This window comes from Rutidosis leptorrhynchoides, chromosome 1, assembly GCF_046630445.1.
Source record: "Rutidosis leptorrhynchoides isolate AG116_Rl617_1_P2 chromosome 1, CSIRO_AGI_Rlap_v1, whole genome shotgun sequence".
Lineage (NCBI taxonomy): Eukaryota > Viridiplantae > Streptophyta > Magnoliopsida > Asterales > Asteraceae > Rutidosis > Rutidosis leptorrhynchoides.
Genome location: NC_092333.1, coordinates 218,943,897 through 218,957,244, shown reverse-complemented (window position 1 = coordinate 218,957,244; position 13,348 = coordinate 218,943,897).

Sequence of the window (13,348 nt, the reverse complement as noted above, 5' to 3'; positions counted from 1 at the left end):
ATGACTACCTTTACAAAAACAACTTGTAACTTATTTTTCCGACAATAAACCTATACTTTTTCTGTTTAGATTCATAAAATAGAGTTCAATATGAAACCATGGCAATTTGATTCACTCAAAACGGATTTAAAATGAAGAAGTTATGGGTAAAACAAGATTGGATAATTTTTCTCATTTTAGCTACGTGAAAATTGGTAACAAATCTATTCCAACCAAAACTTAATCAACTTGTATTGTATATTATGTAATCTTGAGATACCATAGACACGTATACAATGTTTCGACCTATCATGTCGACACATCTATATATATTTCGGAACAGCCATAGACACTCTATATGTGAATGTTGGAGTTAGCTATACAGGGTTGAGGTTGATTACAAAATATATATAGTTTGAGTTGTGATCAATACTGAGATACGTATACACTGGGTCGTGGATTGATTCAAGATAATATTTATCGATTTATTTCTGTACATCTAACTGTGGACAACTAGTTGTAGGTTACTAACGAGGACAACTGACTTAATAAACTTAAAACATCAAAATATATTAAAAGTGTTGTAAATATATTTTGAACATACTTTGATATATATGTATATATTGTTATAGGTTCGTGAATCAACCAGTGGCCAAGTCTTACTTCCCGACGAAGTAAAAATCTGTGAAAGTGAGTTATAGTCCCACTTTTAAAATCTAATATTTTTGGGATGAGAATACATGCAGGTTTTATAAATGATTTACAAAATAGACACAAGTACGTGAAACTACATTCTATGGTTGAATTATCGAAATCGAATATGCCCCTTTTTATTAAGTCTGGTAATCTAAGAATTAGGGAACAGACACCCTAATTGACGCGAATCCTAAAGATAGATCTATTGGGCCTAACAAACCCCATCCAAAGTACCGGATGCTTTAGTACTTCGAAATTTATATCATATCCGAAGGGTGTCCCGGAATGATGGGGATATTCTTATATATGCATCTTGTTAATGTCGGTTACCAGGTGTTCACCATATGAATGATTTTTATCTCTATGTATGGGATGTGTATTGAAATATGAAATCTTGTGGTCTATTATTATGATTTGATATATATAGGTTAAACCTATAACTCACCAACATTTTTGTTGACGTTTTAAGCATGTTTATTCTCAGGTGATTATTAAGAGCTTCCGCTGTCGCATACTTAAATAAGGACGAGATTTGGAGTCCATGCTTGTATGATATTGTGTAAAAACTGCATTCAAGAAACTTATTTTGTTGTAACATATTTGTATTGTAAACCATTATGTAATGGTCGTGTGTAAACAAGATATTTTAGATTATCATTATTTGATAATCTACGTAAAGCTTTTTAAACCTTTATTGATGAAATAAAGGTTATGGTTTGTTTTAAAATGAATGCAGTCTTTGAAAAACGTCTCATATAGAGGTCAAAACCTCGCAACGAAATCAATTAATATGGAACGTTTTTAATCAATAAGAACGGGACATTTCAATAAACGTTCCATATTAATTGATTTTGTTGCGAGGTTTTGACCTCTATATGAGACGTTTTTCAAAGACTGCATTCGTTTTTAAAACAAATCATAACCTTTATTTTATCGACAAGGTTAAAAAGACACCACCTAGATTATCCGAAAATGATAATCTAAAAATATCACACTTACACACTACCAATACATATATGTTTACAATATTAATATGTTACAACAAAATAAATCTCGAATGCAGTTTTAAACAATATTATACAAACATGCTGACACCATATCTTGTACATATTTTAGCATGTAACAGCGGAAGCTCTTAATAATCACCTGAGAATAAACATGCTTTAAATGTCAACAAAAATGTTGGTGAGTTATAGGTTTAACCTATATATTTATCAAATCATAATAATAGACCACAAGATTTCATATTTCAATATACATCCCATACATAGAGATAAAAATCATTCATATGGTGAACACCTGGTAACCGACCTTAACAAGATGCATATAGAATATCCCCTATCATTCCGGGACTCCCTTCGGACATGATGAATTCGAAGTACTAAAGCATCCGGTACTTTGGATGGGGTTTGTTGAACCCAATAGATCTATCTTTAGGATTCGCGTCAATTAGGGTGTCTGTTCCCTAATTCTTAGATTACCAGACTAAAAAGGGGCATATTCGGTTTAATAATTCAACCATAGAATGTAGTTTCACGTACTTGTGTCTATTTTGTAAAACATTTATAAAACTGCATGTATTCTCATCCCAAAAATGTTAGATTTAAAAAGTGGGACTATAACTCACTTTCACAGATTTTTACTTCGTCGGGAAGTAAGACTTGGCCACTGGTCGATTCACGAACCTATAACAAATATGTACATATATATCAAAGTATGTTCAAAATATATTTACAACATTTTTAATACGTTTTAATGTTTTAAGTTTATTAAGTCAGCTGTCCTCGTTAGTAACATACAACTAGTTGTCCATAGTTAGATGTACAGAAATAAATCGATATATATTATCTTGAATCAATCCACGACCCAGTGTATACACATCTCAGGCTAGATTACAACTCAAAGTATATATATTTTTGGAATCAACCTCAACCCTGTATAGCTAACTCTAACATTACTGTATATAGAGTGTCTATGGTTGTTCCAAATAATATATATAGATGGGTCGATATGATATGTCAAAACATTTGCATACGTGTCTATGGTATCCTAAGATTATATAATATATTAGAATACATGTATAATACAATAAGTTAGCTAGGATATGATTAATATAGATTTGTTACCAATTTTCACGTAGCTACAACAAGAAAAAATTATCCAATCTTGTTTTACCCATAACTTCTTCGTTTTAAATCCGTTTTGAGTGTTTCAAGTTGCTATGGTTTCATATTGAACTTAAGTTTATGAATCTAAACAGAAAAAGTATAAGTTTATAGTCAGAAATACAGGTTACAAGTTGTTTTTGTAAAGGTAGTCATTTCAGTCGAAAGAACGACATCTAGATGACCATTTTGGAAAACATACTTTCAAGTTGAGTTTAACCATGATTTTTGGATATAGTTTCATGTTCATAAGAACAATCATTTTCCCAGAAGAACAACTTTTAAATCATATTTTATCATAGTATTTAATTAACTAACCCAAAACAGCCCGCGATGTTACTACGACGGCGTATATCCGGTTTTACGGTGTTTTTCGCGTTTTCCGGTTTTAAATCGTTAAGTTAGCATATCATATAGATATAGAACATGTATTTGATTGATTTTAAAAGTCAAGTTAGAAGGATTAACTTTTGTTTGCGAATAAGTTTAGAATTAACTAAACTATGTTCTAGTGATTACGAGTTTAAACCTTCGAATAAGATAGTTTTATATATATGAATCGAATGATGTTATGAACATCATTACTACCTCAAGTTTAGTTGGTAAACCTACTGGAAGTGACAAGAAATGATCTAGTTTCAAAGTATCTTGGATGACTTGAAAGTTCTTGAAGTAGGATCATGACACAAAAACAAGTTCAAGTAAGATTTTTACTCGAATTAAGATAGTTTATAGTTATAGAAATTGAATCAAAGTTTGAAAATGAATATTACCTTGAATAAGAAAGATAACCTACTATAAATAACAAAGATTTTTTGATCTTAGATGATTACTTAGAATGGATTAGAAATCTTGGAAGTAAACTAGTAAACTTGAAAGGATTTTCGAAGTGTTCTTGAAGTGTTCTTCCTAAGATGATTATAGTTTGATTCTTGAAGTAATTTTTGATGAAGATGATGATTAGCTACTGAAAAAATTCGTTCATAAGTGTGTGTGTGTGTGTGTGTGTGTGTGTGTTGAGAGAGAATTAGAAAGAGAATTGGAAGTGAAATGGAGTGAATGATGAGTGGTAAGTGGTGAGTAGTGAGTGGGGTTAAAAGGAGTTCTTGTTAGTTGACTAGTTCATGGTAGAAGTTAAAATTGATTAGTCATGCATGACATAATCAAGAGTGGAATCCCATGCTAGTTCCTATTGGTATATACCTATAGTAAGTACGTCTAGAATCTGTGTATAATACGGGTATGAATACGACTAGAATTCTTGATGAAAAAAGAATGGGAATGCAACTGTAACCATTTTCGTTAAGTATGAGTGTTTTGATATATGTATTGAAGTCTTCCAAAAGTATATTAATACATATAAATACACTACATGTATATACATTTTAACTGAGTCATTAAGTCATCGTTAGTCGTTACATGTAAGTGTTGTTTTGAAACCTTTAAGTTAACGATCTCATTTAATGTTGTTAACCCATTGTTTATTATATCTAATGAGATGTTAAATTATTATATTATCATGATATTATTATATATTAATATATCTTAATATGATATATATACATTTAAATGTCGTTACAACGATAATCGTTACATATATGTCTCATTTCGAAATCCTTAAGTTAGTAGTCTTATTTTTACATATGTAGTTCATTGTTAACATACTTAATGATATATATAATTATCATTTTATCATGTTAAATATAGTGTAACAATATCTTAATATGATACATATGTATTTAGTAAGACGTTGTAATAACGATAATCGTTATATATATCGTTTCGAGTTTCTTAACTTAGTAGTCTCATTTTTATGTATATAACTCATTGTTAAAATACTTATGGAGATACTTACTTATCATAATCTCATGTTAACTATATGTATATCCATATATATATCGTTGATAGTGCTCCAAATGAACATATATTTAGTAGCAATATCCACCCAATATGTAAATTATTTAGTTGTAATTGTCCTATTTTAAGTTGTAATCGTTTATATTAAATAAGTGCGAAGACAAAAGGCGAAAATGACGATTTGAAGACGCAAATGACCAAAAAGCTCAAATGTACAAGATACAATCCAAGTGGTTCAATTTATTGATGAGAAACGTCTAAAAATGACAAGAGTACAAGTTGCGGAAGGCAAAGTACACGATATAAAATAATACGCAAGGACGTTCGAAAATCCGGAACCGGGACATGAGTCAACTCTCAACGCTCGACGCAACGGACTAAAAATTACAAGTCAACTATGCACATAAATATAATATAATATTTAAATAATTCTTAAAATTATTTATATATTATATTTATTTATATATTATGTCGGAAAAGCTAAGATCCAAATTGATGTGAGCTGGAAAATCAAACTCCACGACTCGCGGAGTTTGAAGGCCAAAAACTCCACGACTCGCGGAGTTTGAAAAATCAGAAATCCCTATAAAAGGCCATGCATTCTGCCGAGTTTAAAAAATAATAATAATAATACTCTGTAATAAATAAATAAATAAATATATATATAATATATATAGTATAGGGTAGTTTTATATTAGATTAGTTCGGGTTATGTAAAGGTTATTTTACGGGTTTTAAAGTCGGAGCTCTGTCCGTGTAACACTACGCGATAAATAATCAATGTAAGCTATGTTCTCCTTTTTAAATTGATGTCTCGTAGCTAAGTTATTATTATGCTTATTTAATACCGAAGTAATCATGATGTTGGGCTAAAAATATTAAAATTGGGTAATTGGGCTTTGTACCATAATTGGGGTTTGGATAAAAGAACGACACTTGTGGAACTTAGACTATGGGCTATTAATGGGTTTTATATTAACTAAACAATACCTTGTTAATTTAATATACAAACTTATAATTTGACATATTTATATATAACCACATACGCTTGACTGGGTACGGTGGGCGGGATATCTATAAATACCAATAATTATTCATTTTACCGGACACGGAACTGGATTAATAGTTAATAGACTTGTTGAAACAGGGGTGAATTACATTCAAGGGTAATTGGTGTAATTGTTAATAAAGTAGTAAAACCTTGGTTTACACGCAGTCGATAACCTGGTGTATTCATTAAATAAAGTATTAAAACCTTGTTACAATTCGAATCCCCAATTAGTTGGAATATTTGACTTCGGGAATAAGAATAATTTGACGAAGGCTTTCGCTCTTTATATTTATGACTGATGGACTATTATGGACAAATCCGTATGGACATATTAAATAATCCAGGACAAAGAACAATTAACCCATGGGAATAAACTAAAATCAACACGTCAACCATCATGGTTACGGAAGTTTAAATAAGCATAATATATTTTATTTCATATTTCCTCGTACTTTTATTTATTGTCATTTTAATTATTATTATTTATTTTATATTGTTAGGTAAATATCGTCATTTACTTTACGCTTCGCTTAAAATATAAAATCGACAAACCGGTCATTAAACGGTAAAACCCCCTTTTATATATTATTAATATAATATATTTTGTACGAATATAATTGTTTAAAATATAGTGTGAAATAAGCCAGCTCCATGTGGAACGAACCGGACTTACTAAAAACTACACTACTCTACGATTAGGTACACTGCCTATAGTGTTGTAGCAAGGTTTAGGTATATCACATTTGTAAATAAATAATTAAAACTTGTGTAATAATTTGTAACGTATTTCGTAGTAAAATATAGTACAATCACGTACCCCTTAGCTTTAACAACAAGTTTTTGGCGCCGCTGCCGGGGACTCGGCGAAACGCTATATTTTTAATTTATTTTTGTATAAATATATTTATATATATTTTAAGAAAAACAATATAAAATTTAAAAAAAAACACGTTTTTCAAACTCCACGACTCGCAGAGTTTGCAGGCTTAAAACTCCATGACTCGCGGAGCCGCCCTGACAGACGCACCCAGAACCCTAATTTGGCATTTATTACGAGTATAATTTAATTATTATTATTAAAACTTAATTAGGTTTATATTTAATATTAATATTTAGTTTTAGTTTTTAAATTAATTTGTATTTTAAATATTAATTAGTATTATTAAATATATATTTAAATTAATACTTTTATAAAATATAATATAAAAATAATATTTTTATAAAATTTGTATTTTTATCATTTTAATTATAATTTGTATTTTTATCGTTTATTCGTTCGTAATTTGTTTTAAGCTTAGTTTTTGCCGTAGTTTATTTTTATTTCTAGTTTTTTTTTTTAGGCTTTGCCGTAAAATCCCTTAAGTGCTTTTTCTTGAGATTAAGATTTAGGCGCTTTGGAATTTTGCAACGCCGTTTTTCGCTTTAGTTTTAAATAGATTTTAGTGCCTTTAAGTAATTGCCGTTTTCTGAATAAAATTGCATTTACCTTTAGACCTTTAGGCGCAACTTTTTAGATTTAATTTTTAGACTTTTAAGTTAAGACGCGCTATTTTCTTATTTTTATTTTTCGACGTTTTTCGACGCGCATTCTTTTTCTTTCTTATTTCTCGACGCTTTAGTTTTTAGGACTTAGAAATTTTCTCTATTTCTTATCTAATATCTCAAACGGAAAGAAAAATTATTTAAGTTGTTAAATTAATGGACGTTGACAATTTTCTGCTTCGTAGTAATAGTTGGATTTGTTATTGGCTGAGTTGTGAGCTTCCGATTTAAAGGGCTCTGGCTCCCTGCTGCATCTTTTGGCTATTCGAAATGTGGGCAAAAGCAGAAAAGTCTATTAATTGGACAACTTATATAAGTTTTTCTATTTTTATAACTAATAGGATAATTAGTAAATGCACCACATTGTAGCTAAAATTTGGCCATCTCAATAAAATGGAAAATTTTGAAAACAAGGCTATGGAAACTCTTTTTGATATCCAAAATCAATTAAATCAATACTCTCAAACGGGTGTTGATGACAATTCGTTCAGTCAATCTTGGATCACGAATGACGAAACAATAACTGGTTGTGAAATCTGTGGAGATTATCATTCAACATGGGAATGTTATTATTACGTTCCTATGGAAAATTACGCACCCATGGAACCTGAATGGAATGATTATGAGGAATACAATTCTAATTGGGATTATTCCCAAGAATATATCCAAACTCAACAACCAGTAGACGAGGAAAATTATGTGCCTGAAAATTCTTTAGATTATATGAAAATCAAACTCGAAGAACTTGATGCTCAAAATGAACAAATGAGAGAGTTTGTAAATCGGCAAGCTGAAACTCTATCAGATTACACACCTGTTGATCTGAGGAGTCGTGTGCAAGAAAATCTCATATCATCAAATTTTGATGAATTCGAGAGCTCCGAAATCACCAACTATCCCGATGATACTTTTTATTCAGCTTTACCAATTTCACAACATATCAACACATTAGCCTCTACTGACGAAATCATCGACCAATCAATGAATGAAGAAGAAGTAAGGGTGACAAATTGGTACTCTTGGAAAAACGATAACGTTGAAAATTTTACCCCCGAGACCAAAATAGTGGGACCGATAAGTACCGTTAATGAAGAAGAATCTACTTCGATCCCGAAATTCACTATTCCACAACTTTTCAACCCAATATTCTCAATAGATGAGTCATCTACCAAAGATGAACTACGAGCTTTAATAGATAATGACACCTCGGATTTCACCAAATCGGGTAATAGAGGTGAAAACTTTGATCACGAGAATAAAAGGAAGGAAATATTAGGAATTGTCCACCATATAGAAATAAGTATGTCGGTGTATATCGATCCATTTGACCAAGAACCAGAAAAGAGATATATCCATTTACTAAAAGCTACACTTAAAAAAGAATTAAGTAGTGACAATCGGGCGAGTCTAAACTTTAAACCCATTGATATATTATACACCACCCAAGATGTAAATAACTGGCTCACTATTTTAATTCGTGGAACTTATTCTACCGACTTCACATGTCGTCAGCTAAGTGTGGGGAAGTTTAACCCCACTTAACGTTAAATTAGGGGTTCGGGTTAGTGCATAACTCGTTAATAAAAATGCATGATGAGTTAGGGTAAAAGACGTATTTTCAAAACTTAGATAACAGTTCAGAAAAGTAACCGTTTTTGAAGAAAAACATGTGTGATAAAACAAGAAGGAATGAACGATGAGGCGAACCATCTATCATTCGACGAGCTTTGTAATTACAAACTGGGTATTTTCAATCACTTTTCTACACTAATCACCCTCATGAATTTATAATTAGAGTCTGATTTCATGCAAATGAGGGCATTGCATGATCTTAAGTATGGGGAAGGATTATAAATTCTCTCGGGTTTACACTTGGTTTTATTTGCCAAATTTTGTGAAAATTTGAAAAATTTTAAACAAAATGAATTCAAAATCATGTTTATACATATTTATGAACGATGAAAATTAGGTGTTAATACCGAAATTATCGTTACCTCGGAAAGGACATAAATGGAGAAACACCCTAAAACGCTTGAATTCATTTAAAATGGAATAAAGGAGAATAAAAAGGCAAAGAAAGAAACTAAGTGTGGGGAGAATGTACCTAGTTATTCAATTAAAAACTATCTAGCACATGTTTCTGTAAAGTTTATTGTAGGTGCTTTTGTTTTGGACTAAATTAACTATTTTACCCGATGAAAGAAAATAAAAGATGGATCTACACGATGAATCAATTCCATCATTAAAAGGAAGTAAAGTCTTCCGAAAAAGACACGCGCTTCTTGATTTAGGTCAAGAAGTTGTCGTCCAGACCAGCTGTAGGTTGACGAAAAATCTAGAAAAGTCATCACTAAAATCAGCAGAAAATCCACGGACCTCAGCATCAAACAGGGTCGCCAAGTGGTCAGATTTATCCTAACCATGAGAAGGATTTATCTCGTACAATGGGGGGGACACCGTGCAAATTAGCTTGATAAGACTAATGAATCAGATCCCCAGAAAGGATAATCTCCTTAAAGATTAAAAATCAGCTTTTAAGACTGATATTACTCAATCCTTGAGATTGACCTTAAAGATTGAAAATTGAAACTCATGGAATTCAATGATATCTAAACTCGAGCTTGAACGAGAAAATATTTTGATCAAAATTACAAACCGATTTGTTTTCTGAAAAACCATTTTCAATGGGTTCATTACCATTGAATGTAAAATCCTAGGAATTCACCTGGAATTCATTAGGTCACCTGAACCAAATCGGGTGTCAACCGTAAGAACGGTGGTTGCATAGCATGGTCGGAGACAGGACCTTGTGCCAGACCGAAAAAATTATAGGATGATCCTTACTATTGCTCCTACAAAAGATAGTACTAGCATCTGACACGTTTATAGACCATAATCAAAAGCAAGTCACGGGACATTGCCTTAACAGTTGCTTGTTCATCGCTTTCCTTTACAACAGGACGGTAGTTTACCGAAAGGTAATATACGGAGCAAGTAAACTGGATGTGTTGCTTTCCTAATACAAGGATAGCAAGTGGGTGACACAAAACCATAAGTTTTGAGCGAAAATTTTCAAATCTGAAACCCACAAAACCCACAAAAATATTTTGCAACACCGGTGAAGGGTTATTCCGGAAAACTTATCTAGGGTAAAAGCTAGATTTAATTTTCAAAAGATCAAATGTTTTCATAAAGATCCAATTTCCTTAAAGGATCTAAATTTTTATAGTCATGTGGGACTGTAACCACATCGTTACTATCATTGTTTATACCGCCGTATCAAAATCACTAATGTATAAAGTGTGAAGAATAAAGAAGTGATTCGTGTGATTTAATTTCAAGTTTTGTATTGCTTGAGGACAAGCAACGCTCAAGTGTGGGGATATTTGATAGTGCTCCAAATGAACATATATTTAGTAGCAATATCCTCCCAATATGTAAATTATTTAGTTGTAATTATCCTATTTTAAGTTGTAATCATTTATATTAAATAAGTGCGAAGACAAAAGGCGAAAACGACGATTTGAAGACGCAAATGACCAAAAAGCTCAAATGTACAAGATACAATCTAAGTGGTTCAATTTATTGATGAGAAACGTCTAAAAATGACAAGAGTACAAGTTGCGGAACGCAAAGTACACGATATAAAATAATACGCAAGGACGTTCGAAAATCCGGAACCGGGACATGAGTCAACTCTCAACGCTCGACGCAACGGACTAAAAATTACAAGTCAACTATGCACATAAATATAATATAATATTTAAATAATTCTTAAAATTATTTATATATTATATTTATTTATATATTATTTCGGCAAAGCTAAGATCCAAATTGATGTGAGCTGGAAAATCAAACTCCACGACTCGCGGAGTTTGAAGGCCAAAAACTCCACGACTCGCGGAGTTTGAAAAATCAGAAATCCCTATAAAAGGCCATGCATTCTGCCGAGTTTAAAAAAAATAATAATAATAATACTCTGTAATAAATAAATAAATAAATATATATATAATATATATAGTATAGGGTAGTTTTATATTAGATTAGTTCGGGTTATGTAAAGGTTATTTTACGGGTTTTAAAGTCGGAGCTCTGTCCGTGTAACACTACGCGATAAATAATCAATGTAAGCTATGTTCTCTTTTTTAAATTGATGTCTCATAGCTAAGTTATTATTATGCTTATTTAATACTGAAGTAATCATGATGTTGGGCTAAAAATATTAAAATTGGGTAATTGGGCTTTGTACCATAATTGGGGTTTGGATAAAAGAACGACACTTGTGGAAATTAGACTATGGGCTATTAATGGGTTTTATATTAACTAAACAATACCTTGTTAATTTAATATACAAACTTATAATTTGACGTATTTATATATAACCACATACGCTTGACTGGGTACGGTGGGCGGGATATCTATAAATACCAATAATTATTCATTTTACCGGACACGGAACTGGATTAATAGTTAATAGACTTGTTGAAACAGGGGTGAATTACATTCAAGGGTAATTGGTGTAATTGTTAATAAAGTAGTAAAATCTTGGTTTACACGCAGTCAATAACCTGGTGTATTCATTAAACAAAGTATTAAAACCTTGTTACAATTCGAATCCCCAATTAGTTGGAATATTTGACTTCGGGAATAAGAATAATTTGACGAAGGCTTTCGCTCTTTATATTTATGACTGGTGGACTATTATGGACAAATCCGTATGGACATATTAAATAATCCAGGACAAAGAACAATTAACCCATGGGAATAAACTAAAATCAACACGTCAACCATCATGGTTACGGAAGTTTAAATAAGCATAATATATTTTATTTCATATTTCCTCGTACTTTTATTTATTGTCATTTTAATTATTGTTATTTATTTTATATTGTTAGTTAAATATCGTCATTTACTTTACGCTTCGCTTAAAATATAAAATCGACAAACCGGTCATTAAACGGTAAAACCCCCTTTTATATATTATTAATATAATATATTTTGTACGAATATAATTGTTTAAAATATAGTGTGAAATAAGCCAGCTCCCTGTGGAACGAACCGGACTTACTAAAAACTACACTACTCTACGATTAGGTACACTGCCTATAGTGTTGTAGCAAGGTTTAGGTATATCCCATTTGTAAATAAATAATTAAAACTTGTGTAATAATTTGTAACGTATTTCGTAGTAAAATATAGTACAATCACGTACCCCTTAGCTTTAACATCAATCGTCATGTCATTTTTACAAGTTTTAAGGTTCGTGAATCGCCGGTCAACTTGGGTGGTCAATTGTCCACATGAAACTCATTTCAAATAATCAAGTCTTAACAAGTTTGATTGCTTAACATGTTGGAAACACTTAATCATGTAAAAATCAATCTCATTTAATATATATAAACATGGAAAAGTTCGAGTCACTACACAAGGTTCGATGGAATGCTCGTAGGGGACCCGAGTTCACCTGGGAGCGTGAAGATCAAATGAAGCTGAAATACCCGTACCTATTTCTAGAAGATTCGTCAACACCTTCAACAACTTAAAATTTCGGGATGAAATTTATTTAACGGGTAGGTACTGTAGTGACCCGAACTTTTCCATGATTATATATTAAATGAAAACTATATTTGCATGATTAAATGTTTCCAATATGTTAAGCAATCAAACTTGTTAAGACTTGATTTACTGAAATGAGTTTCATGTAGACAATTGACCACACAAGTTGACCGGCAATTCACGAACGTTAAAACTAGTAAAAACAACATGATATATATATATATATATATATATATATATATATATATATATATATATATATATATATATATATATATATATATATATATATATATATAACAAGATATTATGATGAGTAAGTATCTCACCAAGTACATTAACAATGAGTTATATACATAAAATGAAAGTAGTGAATTAAGAAACGCGAAACGATATATATAACGGCTATCGTTACAACAACGTCTTATTAATACATATGTATCATGTTAAGATATTAATACACTATGTTTAACATCATGAAATGATAATTACATATATCATT